The sequence below is a fragment of the Cuculus canorus genome, chromosome 5, assembly GCF_017976375.1.
Source record: "Cuculus canorus isolate bCucCan1 chromosome 5, bCucCan1.pri, whole genome shotgun sequence".
Taxonomy (NCBI): Eukaryota; Metazoa; Chordata; class Aves; order Cuculiformes; family Cuculidae; genus Cuculus; species Cuculus canorus.
In genome coordinates this window covers 36,306,068-36,322,826 of record NC_071405.1, presented here as the reverse complement: position 1 = coordinate 36,322,826, position 16,759 = coordinate 36,306,068, and positions in this window count along the sequence as shown.

The following is a 16,759-nucleotide window of genomic DNA, read 5'->3' as shown; positions in this document are numbered from 1 at the left end:
AATGCATATTAAGGAAGAAGTCTTAACTTTATTTTAGCATAAGTGCATGGCTTTTGGAATTAACTCCTTTCATATAGTGTGTTCAGGAACGACAATGAAAAATGCTGTGTTGTAGACTAAAGTAAATCTGATGTCTTCCTGCAATTCTGAAAATATCAGTATTTTGCACCAGTTCAAAAAACCACTTTTCCTAATGTTTTTTCATTGTTGAGTCCAATTTTAAGCATTTGCTAAGAGAGAGCTATGTGGATCTGTTTTCAATGTTTTCAATAGATTGTATGTCCTAAACTATGTTGCTTTGTTTTTAGAAGGTCCGGATTGTCACTACTCATAGCTCACTTCAAGTACTAACTCAAAGTTAAGTTTCCCATGCTGCTATTTCTAGTTCGCTGTGAGCATTAGCTGTTCTCCTTGTGTATGTTTTTCTCATGTGTTTATGGGCTGTTGGTAACCATAGCAGACAAAGCAGAATGTAGAACAGTTGAGATGTTTCTTTCAACGGCTCAGTTTGGTATCAAGTTTCTATATGTGGTCTTACCTAAAACTTAATGCGTTTGGTCACATTTGGAGCAGAACAACTGCTATTGTCCTTACTGGATTAGAACAAAACTGAATCTTAACTCCTTCTTGTTCACCCAGAGAGTTGTGGTAAATGGAGTTAAATCTAGCTTGGATGCTGGTCACAAGTGGTGTTCCCCAGGGATTGGTGCTAGGTCCAGTCCTGTTCAGTTTTTTATCAATGACCTGGACAAGGGTTTCAAATGTACCCTTAGCAAGTTTGCAGATGACACTAAACTGGGAGGAAGTGTCGATCTGCTGGAGGGTAGGGAGACTCTTCAAAGGGATCTGAACAGGCTGGATCAATGGGATGAGGTTTAACAAGGCCAAGTGCAGACCCCTGCACTTGGGACACAAAGCCCCCATGCAGCGCTACAGGCTTGGGGAAGAGTGGCTGGAAAGATGCACAGAGGAGAGGGACCTGGGGCTGCTGGTCAACAGCTGACTGAAAATGAGCCAGCAGTGTGCTCAGATGGCCAAGAAGGCCAATGGCATCTTGGCTTGTATCAGAAACAGTGTGACCAGCAGGCCCAGGGGGGTTATTCTGCCCCTGTTCTTGGCACTGATGAGGCCGCACCTCGAATCCTGTGTTCAGTTTTGGGCCCCTCACTGTAAGAAAGACATTGAGGTCCTGGAACGTGTCCAGAGAAGAGCAACAAAGCTGGTGAAGGGGCTGGAGAACAAGTCTTACGAGGAGCGGCTGAGAGAGCTGGGGTTGTTTATCCTTGAGAAGAGGAGGCTGAGGGGAGCCCTTATTGCTCTCTACAACTACCAAAAGGAGGTTGCAGAGAGGTGAGTGTTGGCCTCTTCTCCCAAGTGATAGCTGATGGGACAAGAGGGAATGGCCTCGAGCTGCAGCTGGGGAGGTTTAGATTGAACATAAGAAAAATTTCTTCACAGGAAGAGTTTTCAAGCACTGGCAGAGGCTGCCCAGGGAGGTGGTTAAGTCACCATCCCTGGAGTTATTTATAAGACATGTAGACGAGGTGCTCAGGGACATGGTTTAGTGGTTGATAGGAATGGTTGGACTTGATGAACCAAGAGGTCTTTTCCAACCTGGTGGTTCTATGATTCTATGATATGTAGCCCTTGCAACAATGTCAAGTATCAGAGTAACCGCTTTTCAACAACAGGAAGGAATCAGAAAATATACAGAAATTACTGTGGGATCTTAGAAACTTTTTTTTCTGCCTTAAATACATCTTTACTATCATAACCTTCTCTACCATGTTATTAATTGTACCTTTCTTATGAAGAGTCTGAAGCCCTTGGTTTGGTGCTGTATGTAGCAAAATGTTTTCTGTAGGTAAAAGTTACCTCTTCAGATGAAGTGTTGAGGGAGTCTTCAGATCTAAAATCAAGTTGGAGAGAAATATTTTCACTAAGTGTAAAATAAAAGGGATTTCCATACATCTGTTGTCTAAGGAACAAGTGCATTTTTGAGCTTTCCACAGTCAGAAAGGAGGCTTGTAAGAAGAAGTTACGACTTGAAAGGGGTTGATGTATGGTATACAAGAGGTCAGTCAGCAGGAAAAGAAAGGGAGCAGAGGATGCTTTTGTTTGCAGGCTCTTTGCCTGCATTTACTGAGCAAAATATATAAAAAAAAATTAGTCAAATTTTCCTTCCCTCTTAGTAGGAGGATTAGTGGGAAGATTGAGGTCGTATATGAAGTCATATGTCGCTGTAATTGGAAAGAAAGCTGTGTTATAGCTTAATTTTTATTTTGTGATGCTTGTTTTTTGAAAGTGCAGTGGTGCAATAATGTTGCTGTCATTCTCTCTTGGCAGCATTCCTTGCCTTTGGAAGGTTGGCTCGCAGCTATTAAATCCCTTTATTTATAGCAGTAATCTATTCCAGAATAAAATACAGGGAGTTAGAAGAGTAATAGTGCACTGCTATAGAATTATTCTTGTCCTAGTTTCTCTTACACATCCACTAATAAGTTGCGTGACTGCATGAAAAGTCTTTCCTATTGAGCTCTTTTGCAGTTTAGCATTTTGCACTCCTCACATACGAACACGTCTTCTCTAGAATCGGTAGAAAAGGATGTGGTGTGCATTCCGCAGGTCACACAGAACCTTCAGTAACAGATACAGTCAGGAACATTCTGGCTTAGGCCTATTTCTAATGCATAAGTGACTTTCTGGTTTAGGTCCCAGAGCTAGTAGTAGAGAACTTAATCTTTTACTAGCTGCTCCTAGTTTAAGTAGTTTAAGAAGAATCCCTTGCAATGCTACATTCCCTCTGGTTGTTCCAACAAATCTGCTCAGACTAAATTGTCCTCAGTGTCTTCTCCCCTTTGCACTGGTTGCACAGACACTGTTAAATCTACACGCTGCTTTAAGGAGCTCTCTTTCAAGCAGAAATAAGATGCTACAGTGCAAGATGCTGCACTGGTGACAGTTTACTACCAGTTTTGAAGACACACCAGAGAATATCAAACATCTCTTCATATCCACCCTTTCAAGACAGATAACCGTTTTGTTCTAACTTTCAATAAGAATTCAGGCTGCTTTAAACTGGCTCTGCTGTCTCTATCTGCCACGCTGTACTAAATTATGTCTGGTACACGTCCCATTCTCACGGGAATCTGTCTAAGCAAAAGGTAACATTCTTTTTTCTTGTGGGAATCCTTGACCAGCTGGGAAGGAAAAATACTTTCAGCAGCTGTTTTCTAGCACTAAGAAGGAAAGGGGTATTATATCTCATTTGGGTTGGCAGCACCTAAGCAAATTCGTATACAAATTCAAGTTGGTGATTTTAGTCAAAATGGTCTTGACTTCCCAGGGACAGACATTTTAAACTTCCAGCATACCTATTTCGGAATTTCAGCAAGAGCATACTTTTTGAGAGCACTTGCACTTAGTGGTGGGTGCAAACTGCTTCTGGGGCATATTTGCTTTTGATGATGTTCTAATGGAGGTGCTCAACTTGTTAACTCTCCTGATGAGCTACCAAAAGTTGGAGTTTGTATCTCAATATCAGTCTTTAGTTCTGGTCAGGTCTTATCTCTTTCAGGTTATGATCACTTAGCTGAGTTTCAATGAAATGCTTCTTGTAGATGAAGACTGTGCTGGTTAGACAATGAAAAGCATTTCCCTGGCCATGTACCTGGATGCACTGTGTTTTCCACCTAGTAGTCATACAGCCTGGTCCCTCTCATCTTCATGAATCTGTTTTTATTTTATGGTCACTGCATCAGGGGAATTAATGCGTACTGGCAGGAGTCGTAACCTGTATATGTTTGTTGGAGTGTTCCTTGTGTCTTCCTTCAGTCTGTAGGTTGTTCATGGTTTGTGCAAGGCAGAAGAGCCTTATCAGCATGAACTGAGTTGTGCATGTAAGGTGATTAGGTGGTGTTGTATAGCAAAATGATATTAAGGGAAAGGGAAGGAAAGGAATTATGTGTGAGAAAAAAGAAATTATATGTAAATTTAGTGCTTAAGATAGCAAGACCATAAATAATTTATCTGCTTAATTACTTGGGTCTCAGAAACTTGTATATGTTTCTGACTTGGATCTTCTATTTTGGCTTCCTTTTGCTCTGCACTTACTTACTTATAATTAATTCCCAAAGAGACACTTACTTTGCCTGTGAGTGTTTCACTTTCCGTTGTCTTTAAACGGTGTAGGAGAAAGGATACTTTTTTCAGTGCACAAGCAAGAGCTATTGATCTATCCAAGTGTAAAACCAGAAACTGGAAATTGTGACATAAAATCAAGCAAAATATATATACAAGAATAGAAAAAAAATGCATCACTGAAGACATCAACTAGAGATAGGAGGTCATCCATAAATAACAACACTCCACGGTTGCTGTTGCCTACTTTCTCGTGTAAGCAGCAGCATTATCAGTGGAGTTATGTGCATTCCTAAAGGAAAGTTAAGTTTGTATGGACCAGGCAGAGAATCGGAATCATTAAGGTTGAAAAAGATCTCTGAGATCAAGTCCAACCAGCAGCACAATGCTAACTTGCCTACTAAATCATGTCTGCAAGTGCCACATCTAAATGTTTTTTGAACGCATCCAGGGATGGTGACTCCACCACTTCCCTGGGCAGCCTGTTCCAAGGCCTTACTGCTCTTTCGGTAAAGAAATTTTCCCTAATACCCAACCTAAACCTTTCCTGATGACCATTTTGTCTTGTCCTATCTCTTGTTACCTGAGTGTCTCCCTCACTTACCCTGGATGTAGGCTGATTTGTCCTGTTCATAGTGCCTTGATCCAAGAAGAACCCAAGGCTCACACCAGCTGCTGCTGTGCAAGCCTGTACAGAAGAGAAAGGTTGGTAACATCTACAGTATTTACATAGAAATTGTTCTCAATTTCTATGCAAATTTGCAGATTTTTGGTTGCTCACTGTCTTGGTCTAAATTGCCTACAGACATTAGCGGTTACCTTCAACTGTGCTTTTGCAGAAGGTCCCATTTCTTTATTCCAGCAGAATTGTTTCAACTTTTTGTAGCATTTTCATATATTTTTGTCTTTGAAGATACTTCTAAGAACTGTGTAAGGAAGCATCATAGACAAGGAGACGGGCGAAGGGGTAGGCTACAAATTATATATTAGGAGACGTGAACTGCACGCAGCATGTTCTGCCTGGTACCTGTGTGTGGAGGAACAATCATTCAGTCTTTTTACCCCTTTCACAATTTGTGTGACTTCAATAGAATTTAAGTTGATTTGGGCCAAAACGATTTCTGGGCTGTACAGTACCTAAAATACTGCAACCTAAACTTGTTCAGCTCTCCAGCTATATATTAAAATCCTATGTATTATTACTTTAATTTTTATCCTGGCTGGTTTTGATAATAACACAGTAACATATTTTGATGAACTATTGCACTGTTTGTAACTTTTGTTTTCTTATATTTAATTAGATTATTGAAAGCATGTGTAGTCATTACTGTGGCAAAAAAAATCACTTTACACAAATAGAAAAATACAGATTGGGTCAATGTTTTTCACTCAAATTATTATTTTATTATAATTATATTGCTTAATTAATAATAAGATATTATCTCCAACACGTTTAAAAGCCTGTTTCTCCTCCTTTATAGTAGAAAGGCTAGTGAAAATGATTTGGTTTTGGTTTTCGATGGTTTAATTTAAAAACAGGAGAATATAAACACATCGTTTTACAGTTAGAAAGGAAGTCCTGGCCAAGAGTATGACTTGCAAACAAATGAGGGCCGGAATTGTCTTGCAGAATCAAACTGTTATTGCTAAAAGCTTATCTTTGTTGTTGATCGCCACGTTTTAAGCTCTAGAGCTAGAGTTTGGGCCAGGCATGTCTTGACTCAGCGCCTGTCTTAAGTCAACTGCCACAAAGCTGCCTTTCTTTTACAGAGTATTTTCTGTAGGCAATTAATCAATACCTTCTGGAAAGCTTCAGCACAGGCTGTGGTTAGATTCGCACGATCCTTGAAGTTGCCAGATAATCACGTGTTCATTTTCTTTGTGGAATTTCACATGATGATTTGTTGGTTTGGTTTTTTTTTAATAAACAAACCATTCTGGGGGGACACAGGGTGTGGAACCAAAAACACACAAAAAAAAAATCTCTCCCAAAATCCAGGGAAATATAAGTTGAGTGGCTTGTAAATCAGTGGAATTCTGACAGCTACCTTGCTCAAGCAGAATTATCACATTGTAGTTAGCTTTGCTGCTGTAGAGGGAAAAAGAGAAGATAATTTCCTGGTACTTGAAGTATATTAAGCCTTATATGTTGCATGAGGTAACCAAGACTTGTACGGCTTTGGTTCCCGTGGTATTGGCAGCTGTAGTGCTCAGAATCCCTTCAGAGATCGCTGGTATGAAGGCTTCCAGTCATACCCGAGTCCCCCTTGTTCTGTGGCATCAGGGGACAACAGGCACGTTTCAGCTTGGATGTTTCTTTTAGAATTCCGTGAAGAAGCCACAAAACTAAACAACTGTGAGTTGCGCTTGTGGCTGGGTTATGTCCACTCATCTTCTGGACCTCTTGAGGCTGACACTATGCTTCCCAGCAGAGAGCAGAGCTGTGCTCCACACTTAGTGGAGGCGTCTCTGGCTCTAGCGGAGGCAGAGAAATCCTGAGCAGAACCTTGTGGGCAGGAGCAGCAACGTCAAGAGAAAAAGGAGGCGGCTGTGCTTGAGACAGTTTAAAAGACAACTTCCTGCTGAACTGAAAGGTGTAGGCTTCACATCAAGAGTACTTCACTTTCAAACCACTGGTAGATCCCGACATAAATTGTTCTGTGGATTATCTGGAGAATCTTCATTAGACAAAAGTACGTGTTCACATATGACATAGTCAGTGAATCAGATACAATCCAGACAATGTACCTCCCTTAGGGCCTTATCCTGATATTTAGTAGCCTTCTTCCTTGTAATCTTCCAATTGTAACCATCTTTGCTGTGAACTCACTGGACCACTCTTCTATGATGCTGTTAAATGCTACAAAATACATCACTTCTAGTAATAGTCAAGAGGATGCATTTTTATGATTTCTTTTTAGGAGTTAGTAAATCTGATACAACTAAAATGAGATAGGGTTGTAACTTTCAGGGTATGGGAGAAAAGATAGGGCAAGGCTGGTTATTCCATAGCAAATAGATTTCTTTTTCTGAAAGTAGGAATCCTTCAGATTTGCATCTGATAGGGGTGACACATGGAATATACTTCCTTTTATATGCCCTAAATATCTCATTGGATATATATTCAAGCAAAATCCAAACCCAACAAATCAAAAAATCAACACCATGAGCAGGGTACAGCTTTCTGTGAGGGTAGGAGGAGGATGGAGGAAAACATGCATGGGTTAAACGTCCTTTCATGTGAACTGGTTTGCCTTGCTGCCTTGAGGAGCAGAGAATGCTGTCGTCCCTGGTAGTAAACATGGTAAATCCATGCTTAATCTTGAGAATGATGTTTAGAAACTCATTCTGTGGTGATTTTTTTAATATTTTTTTTTTAACAAAATCAGCCAGTAACAGCGATTTCACCACTCATTTTCTGCAGTATAACTTCATATTAACCTATGAAGTACAGAGATGAAAAAGGGAACACTCTTGTCACCTTAGAAAATGGAATTACAGCCACAATTAATGTCAACTGGAAGAGAATTATTTTGAAAGCAAGTTGCAGTTATACAGAATAACCATAAGAAAAGTTATCTGAGAGAACCGTCACATAGGGCATGGAAAGAATAAACTAAAGTCCAGCCGAGAAAATCAAGCAAGGACAATTCTAAATTTAAAGAAAAGTAAGCTTCTTAGTTAAAAGGTATTGATATCTAACTAGTGACTTTCCTGGTGACTCTACCTCACGGGAGCTACCTTTGATTAAAACAATTGCACCAGAGAAACAGAGCATCAAGCTTCAGTATTCCCAGCTTGTTTGATCCCGATTCTTGCTTTACCTGGCGCTTTCTCTAAACCCCACCTGCAAGAATAATATCTACTCAAACTCTTGGGTATTTTGGAGTTATTTTAGTTTAGGTGGATTTTTCGGAGGAGGTTTTTGGTTTGGATTTTTTGTTTTTAAAGTGTTTAGCCCTTGTGAGTGCAGTGTCAACTTCAAATGTTTGAAGCGAGGTCCCCCGGAGATGTGAAACTGGAAAAGCAAGTAAAACCAAACTAGTCTTTACTGTGTGCCAAGAGGTCTAATTCAAACCTTCTAGATTTAGGGTTTGCTGCACCCACTCATGTTTTTGAAAAGTTGGGACTGAAGATGAGAGAGGAAGAGAGAAACAGCACATGTACAGGGCGATACATGGAGAAGTAGACTTGGATTTCTTTTCCTTTATGGCGATACTGAAATTTATAATAATTATCTCCCCTGGACTTAAAGAGCTGTCTTGGGAGATCCAGGGCTGCAACAGCTGAAGAGGCTGAAGAGAAAGCTACAGATGGGCACATGAGACTGGAAGGGAGAAACACTTGAGTATGGCATAAAGGAGAAGGTGAAAGAATGTGGGTTTCAGCTGTGTAAATACTGTGTTTTCAAGGTTCTCCTGAAGTCTCCAGAAAAAGAAAAATCAAGAAAGAAAAACAAAAATACAAACCAAAATTGTGTATAATGATTCCCAATCTGAATTTGAAAAGAGACACTCAAAAATATTAATTTTAGAAACCTTGAAAGACATGATGGTCTTTATGTATATTGCTACTTTTTTTTTTCTCATGTAGATGTGCGTATTCCCTTCATCACACCTCATTGTTCTCACAGGTCACACATCTAAATTTAAAATGCTAATTAAATGGGTTACTCTAAGTGCTGTGTGGAGAATAATTCCCATGTTGATTTCTAAGTTTCTTTCCCAAAGACAGGGTAATCTGTGACTACTAATCTGTGATCAGAAAAAAGGAAGAGAAATTTAAGGTTGGAGCAATCGGGTTCCTAAATTTTGCTCTATCACAAAAGCAAGAGAAGATTCAGTGATTAAAAATTGAAGATAATTTCATTTAAACAGGAAATAAGGTGTAAAATTTTAATAATGAAAGCAATTGAAAATTGGTGGGAATTGCCAGAGTATGAAAGTCTCAGTGTTCCCAGCTAGTGGGCAGAGTGAGGCTTAGGTTTTCCATGACACAACCTTTAAAGTAAACGTCTAAATGGGCTAACTCAGACTGAACTTCCAACAGTTCTGGAGACATTTGCATTTCTAGAATACTGCTACAAACAGGACTTTCAGCTGGTTCCACTAATGCAGTTTGAAACTGGCTTTCAATGTTTCTTCCCTGTTATGTTCTTACATTTCATTCACCTTACAATGTGTTTTTTTAACATATCGTTGATGAAACAACAGGCACCTATTTCTGCTAATGCTTTTCAGTGTCAGTTGAGCTCTGAGGTCTCAGAACATGGATGTGCAGAGCACTGGGACAGCACACAATTTGTGTATGGTGCAATTATGTGTTAACGAGGAATTATGACAAATTTCATTTCAGAGTTATACAGCCAGATGATTAAGATGAATTTCATTTATCTTCAGACATCTGAAAATGAGCAGTCTAGACGCCTTGCCCAGGCGCATGGAGGCCCATGCACTGGCATCCCCGGGAGGCAAATTGTCCTGTCCTAAGATAATTATCTAAGTGGAATGAATCACTTTTTGACAAACCTGTTTCTGCTTGCTGCCGAAGGAGTGCATAGATGTCTAGACACTCAAAATTTGGATTGTTAAATTTAAGAAGGAGGAATCCTGCCCAGCAAAACAGCAGCTCAGACATTATCTTTGTTACTAATTTGAATTAGTTTCCTATGTTTGATAGAAGTAATTTACTCCCTCCTTCCCTTTAAGAAAAATCAGCTTTCGTGAGCCTTGATCCCATTCTAAAGCTTATACGGTGAACAGGATGCATACAGGTGGGATCACCTACCAGTTCCCTTCGTGTTTTGGCTTTTATGAGTTTTTTTGTTACATTTAGGGCTTCTTCCAAATTGCATTTAAAGTTTCAGCCTGCTATTTCAGCAAATGTCAACACCTTTTGAGGTGTTTTTCTCATGCTGTCAGCTAAACTTAAGAATTACTTCTTGTGCATCTGTGAAAGCACCTAGCAAACTGGTGCCTGAGAAATCAAGATGGAATGCTCAGAAGATTTGTGGTAAGTACACAAAGACAGGATAGTGTATAACTTACCCAAATTTATAGTGTGGCAGTGAGCTCTTCCTTTATGTGCGCATGTACTAATATTGCAGGTCTGCAAGACTGACTTGTCCTAACGCCTGCACTAGATTATATAGAAAAGCCTATGTTTCTAATAAGTGTTTCCAGGCCTAATGTCCAATTTCTCAGCTGCTGGTTACGTATTTTACCACGCAGGTCATTATATTATAGGTTTTTATATACAAATAACCAGCATTCAACTAAATCTTTTTTATTGTCTTGAACATTTCCTACTCAAAGATGAAATCCAAAGCTCAAACGGTGTCAGAAAACAACAGGATTACCTGAATTTATATTGTTTGACTGATGAACAGTCTGTGTATAAAAGCAATAGAGGAAGGAAGAGTTTGAATCAATGAAATTTCCTCTTATAAATCAAATTATGTATGCAGTCTTCTAGTATAGGTCAAATATTAAATTATTTGCATGTTTCCCTAGTTCCTGAATTGAATTTTCAGTCTTTTCAGGAAGTTTACTATGGAATTTGAGCTGGCAAGGATTCAGCAAGGACAGCTGATAGAATAATGTATACTTTAAATAGCTTACAGTGCTGATACATTTTGCCAGAGATACTCCAGCCACCGGCCTGCTATACTCAGTGTGCTCCTGCTGGTTTCCATAGGCCTCCACAGATACAACCTCCTAAAGATATGTGCCAAAATGCAGGAAATAGTTTTTTTTTTTTTTTTTTTTTTTTTTGATATTGCATTATGATCCCCACTAACACCATAAATCTACTAAACTACTTATCTAATTGAATTTATGAACAGTCTGTCATCATACCTTAATACTTCATGGTCTTGAAAAAGAGTTGGTACTGACGTTACATTGATTCTGTAGATGGGAAACTATGGGAAATAGCAGGTCATGAAGGAAATGGTCACTGGATCAGGACATGAAACTGATACATTGATCTAGTAAATAATCATGGTTATCCATGTCCTCCTGAAAACAGACACAGCTCTGACCAAGCTTTTATCAAGCTGGAAGTGAAAAATAAAGCTGCTCTCATTACTGCGTCATGCTTGGCACTTCCTCCAGAGTCTGGCTAGGGCTCTGCTTCATTTTTCTTTGTGTGAAATTGAGAGTGTCACGTACTTCTCAAAGTGGCTCACTGTGCTACCTGTTTCGAAAATATTTAAGGTTAAAATGTCCCCTGTACCCAAGTACAGTTCCTGTTGTTTTGTTGTGTCAATACTGGGAAGTATCAATGCTTCTACTATTCAGCAGAATCTGACATATTAACTCAGCAAGTAATGCAAGCTTAAAATAATTAAGAAGCCTGATAGTATTTGTCCTGAACAAAAGGAATAAATATATATAAAAAAAAAATGTATAAAATCTACAGATGTACAAAATACACGTGTTTATTTATAGAAATACAAAAAGCCAAGGCCCTAATTACTTCCCCTGCTTTATGCATCTGGCTCAGAAGGAATGCAGAGCACGCCTAACGCGCATGCTTGGCACTTTGTTTATTACTTTACTGTGGAGAATGTCTGTTTTCTAAAGGGACAGCTGCAAACTGCTTCTCCAGACGTGTATTTGTATGATGTCACCTTGTCGTTGACTCATAATGGCAGTGCAGTATCACAGGAATCTGCAAAGTTAATTTCCTCAGAATGTAAATTCCCAGCACAAAACTGGTTTAGACTTTGGTTTTACAATTTGACTAATGCATAGGTAAAATGCTAAATTCCAATTAATTGTTTCCAAGTATCTGATCATACCATGCCTCCCTGAGCTGATGCAGACAACAGCAGAAACAAAGCAACCCCTTAACTGCAGTGAACTCTAAACTTTGTTGTAATTTCGTATTAATTTGAACATTTAATTGGAATTTGCAAGATTCCTCTCTTGAGAAAGGCCCATCACCCGGTACTCTACACTCTGAAGCGATTACATCTTCAACTGTCTATGAAATCTGAATGAATATGCAAACATTCCTTGAAGGGTTAAACAAAATCATCACAGAAATGCAAAGCAAACCATCACCTCTACTTCAGTTTTAACTCTGTTAACTGCTACCTAAGTTTAATGTTAGCTGACCCTTCATTTCTGAAATTTCACTTTGTCCTACCAGAACCATCTATTTTATAACAGAACAAATTCTACAAACTTTTCATGCTCCACACACTTTATCAAACCAGTTAAAGATCCCTTTCCCTTTCACAAACTTGGGCGTTTTGCAGAGCTTCTTAGACAATTCTAGTAATACCTCACAAAACAGCTCCTTCAGACACTTTCACTGCTAACATAAGTGAAAACTTAAAATAAGATTACATTGTTACAAACTTCAAAATATTTGAAGATAAAAATCCCCACCCGGTTGCTTTCCTCATTCCAGCCATGTGTTTATGCCAAGTGTAACTCTGTTGTCACGGCTGTTTAATCAGCTCATTAGAAATAACATAACTAGCCTCCAACTGTATGGAATCTGTTAAAGGGCCTGGATGTGGTCTCTATAAAATGAATCCAGATGAGCCCTGCATTAAAAGCCACTTCATTCAAAGAACTCCTTCTATCTAAAGAATCTTAAGTCTCTGAACCTCAGAGGTGAAGACTTGATGTTGTTCCAGAGAATTCTTGCTCATTTAGAAGTGAAGCTTTTCTTGTAATACCTGGCTAGGAGTCGATCCTGGGATAAATTGTAACTGCTTTATATCTTACTAAAGAGCAAAGTTTTTCCATGCAGCTATTTTTGAAGCAATGGCAAGCTTTCTTCTTTGGAGGTCTTAGCTGTTCTGGAAGCAGATACAGAACCACAGAGATCTCAAAGCCATATTGATACCATCTCCTATAAATTACTATTGCTGGTTCTATTAAACCCTACTATCTGCAACTACAGATGTACAATTCTTTTTCTCCTTTCCCATTACAGTGAACGGCTTAAATCTCAGCTGCATATGGTTATTTCTAGTTTGCTTTTGAAGATACAACATATGAGTAACTGTCCCAATTTATGGATCTGCCTGCAAGCAGACTTTGCCCCCCTGAACTAAGATCGTATCTGCCTCTAGAGGCAAGATGACTGCTGAATACTTCTGGTCCCTGGCCAACATCATTCAAGATGAAAAGCAGCAACGATGAAGTTACGGGCAGATAATACAATTTCTGTGAGATGAAGGAAAAAGTAGCTTCACACAAGTGCGCTTGATAATTGAGTACTCTGTCTTCGTGTGACATCTTGGCACATTCTACCACGAGTCCCACATTCTAAATTCCATTTTCCATACCAGTTCAAATCAAAATGTACAAAGTCACCAGCTTCAAAACAGGTTTGTATTTGACTAATTACTTGAGAAACTCTACAGAATTAATATACAGGTCTCACATGGTGAGAATGTTCCAAAAATACTTGAGCCCAGGCCGTTTGAACCACAGTGTATGCCTCAGAAACACAAGATGGCTTACATTAATTACCACTCTGTTCCTCTACAGCCTGCTCCCTCCTTCCAGGAGGGTGCAAAGCATTTGTTACTGCTTTATTCTCTCCCCCCACAACCTCCATTATCCCTAGGTCAGTATAGTAACACAGCTGTTAATCTTGGCCAGACACAGATCAGCTGGTAACTCCTGTAATAGCCTCACATCAATCCCCAGGAGAACACAGGGAATTGTAGGAGTTGCACTGCTGCTGTTCATCAGCTTTCAAGCATCAACCTTCTCCCCATGATTTGTTCTAGGCTAGGGGAATACTTGTGACACCAGTGGTGCCATATACTCCAAACTCCCTGCACACAGGATAGGGACATACCAACACACTTGTTTGCCATAGTTAAGGCCTTAAATGAGCAGTATTCGAAGTAAACACCATAGAAGGCAAAAGTTTGTAGGTTTCTTCAGGTACTTGTAAGGGTAAGCTTTCCCTTTCAGTTTCCGGCACCAGCTCTCTGGTAACTGATTTGAGAGAAGCATGAACTAGCAAAGAACTCATTCTTGGTCACTAGCCTGGACTGCAACATACACTGTAATACTTCATCTTTTAGATCCATTCTAAAACTTTACAGCAACTCTTACTATGTATTAAAGTTATCTCATCATTGTCTGGATTATTTCAGAGCTCTGGAAAAACTCCAATGCAAACAGCATTCAGGTGGAAGCTTATGTCTGCTAAGAGCAAGTCAGGTAAGCCACACGCAAAACCACTTTCGTCTGTACCCAAGTTCCTCCCCTCTCAACCCCGTAAGTGTTCTTCCTGTAGCTTTTCCCCGGAAAAATGCCTGTGCAGTCATGAATATATTTTGGCTCTTAGAAACTTGGATCAGAATGCTGCCCTGAAATATTGAGTTCAACATAACTAAGCACCAGGGGCAACTACATCCTGAAAGAGATCTAATCCTCCATGGGTACAAAGACCAACAATAATAGACAGCAGTCCAATTATTATGTGTCCTATGTCTTGGAAAAGGTGAGAATTTGCACTCACTGTTCATTTTCAACAACCACCCCATAACTTCTGCAGGACCCTTTAAATCGATTGGCTCATTTAAATGGACATGCTTTTCAGCACTTTGCTGCCAAGTACATCAGGCAATTCCAACACACGGAAATGAAGTTCCCCAAATGGTACCCAGTTCAGTTTCAGAAGGTAAAATTTCATCACTACAGTAGGTATGAAACATGTTTAATATGCCATGTTTTCCAGTCCTCCTATGAGAGTATGTTATACCTAACATTTAACATTAACACTAATAAAAGCCATTATCATTTATCAGGTAGACTAGTTTAATTTTGACTGACTACTATTTGAAATGGAGAACACTATTTACATTTGAAGCACAGTGCAACTCATAGTTAAAAGCCACACAGACTGAACACCCATTCCTGGTTCCAAATTGACTCAAGTCAGAAGCACTGCAATCAAGCAATGAAAATTTAACTGAGTTGTTACCTTTATCTATAGGAAAAACATTTTTACGTACATATTACAATTTTCAGAGCATTTTTATACCAGTTTCAAGCAACTGTATCTGTTCATAATACCTGCTAGTTTTGCTAGTGTCTTATAACAGAGAGTAATTCTATAGTTTAGCAGAATCTATTCCCCATTATTTTAGCCATGGTTACTACAGGAGTTTCATTCTCCCCTAACAAAGTTCTTAACTCAGCAACTAGTTACAAACAAGCCAATTAGTAAAGCCTCCACGCACAACACATTAAGATGATAGCAGTTACATTTTAGACTGGGCAAGAATACAAGGCTTAGTTATGCTATTCAAAATCCACAACTGCCAGCTTAAACTTCTCCAAAACTTCAGCAAAAAAGTCAGTTGCAAGTTCTGGTTCTGTTCTCCTAAGCTTTTGACTAGGAGTTGTTTCTACTTGCACCTTGTCCTACAATTGCCTTTTTCTCTCACCTTCACAGCAAACTCAGTTAGAATTTACCACCTGGGCTGTTCTTCCACAATCCGTAGTTCTTCCCTATCTCAGCTTTGCAGCACATAGGGATGAAGTTCATTGTGTATATAGTAACCTAGAGCTGGAGTACACAAAGTAATAGCATGGTGGCACACACCGAAACTGATCAGCTGTCACAGCAAAGTTTCAACACAAATGAAAGTAACAGACATAAACACAACTCTGCTACTGAAACAAGGCTAAAATTTCAGTACACTGAGTAAGATACAAAGTAAAACTGCAACTTTGAAACAGAATTTGCAATAGTAGACAAACCCCGAAACTATATTCATGTTTCTCTATCCCAATAAAGGGTATTTAACTGCAGAACCTTAAAGAGTATATAGAACATCTGCTTGAGAAGCATCTTTATCTGCCCAAGAATAGATATGACGTGAGGATAAACCCCACAGTCCCTGTTCATCCAGCATCGACTCTATAGAGAGATGTTTTCATACACTGAGAATTTGCACCATGACTGGGAGGACCAACATACCAGTAATGATTTGAGGCCCCCCCGACATCACTGCTCGCCCCTGTTCACAGAAGTTGCAGCTACATCAAAACAGCCAGCTCCCAGCCCCAAGCCACTTAAATGTGGTTATACTGCTTTCCTTTTTAATTGAACTAGAATCCACGGAAATATCCGTTTACTAACTAGATATGCCACATCTCTGAGATGCATAGCATTTAAGTGTCATGTAATTGTTTCAAGTTCACTACCCTTCACTAATGCAATTTGGTTTATGGAAGCATATTACCTTCATCTACTCACGTTACACACTGTACAAGTTACTGAGGCAGCTGAAGAAACTCCCTGAAGGTTATAAGCACACTTATAAGCACACTTATAAACTTATAAGCACACAAGAGATCTTTGTCACTGCAGGTTCCAAAGCCTGGCCCTCACAGCAAACTGCCAGCAAAATGAGTACTAGACACATTCCCCCATCACAGCACTTTTAAGGAGCATAAACACAAACTCATCCCTCTGCTCAAAGCAAGCTCTTTTACGATCTCTATTTCTCACGCTCCACTTTTTCACTACCGATTTATCATTAACAAGTAATGCATTTGTGAAGTCTCCAGTATCGACAAGGGAAAATTTTCACTATGGACAAGATTTGAGAAAGTAAAGTATTTTG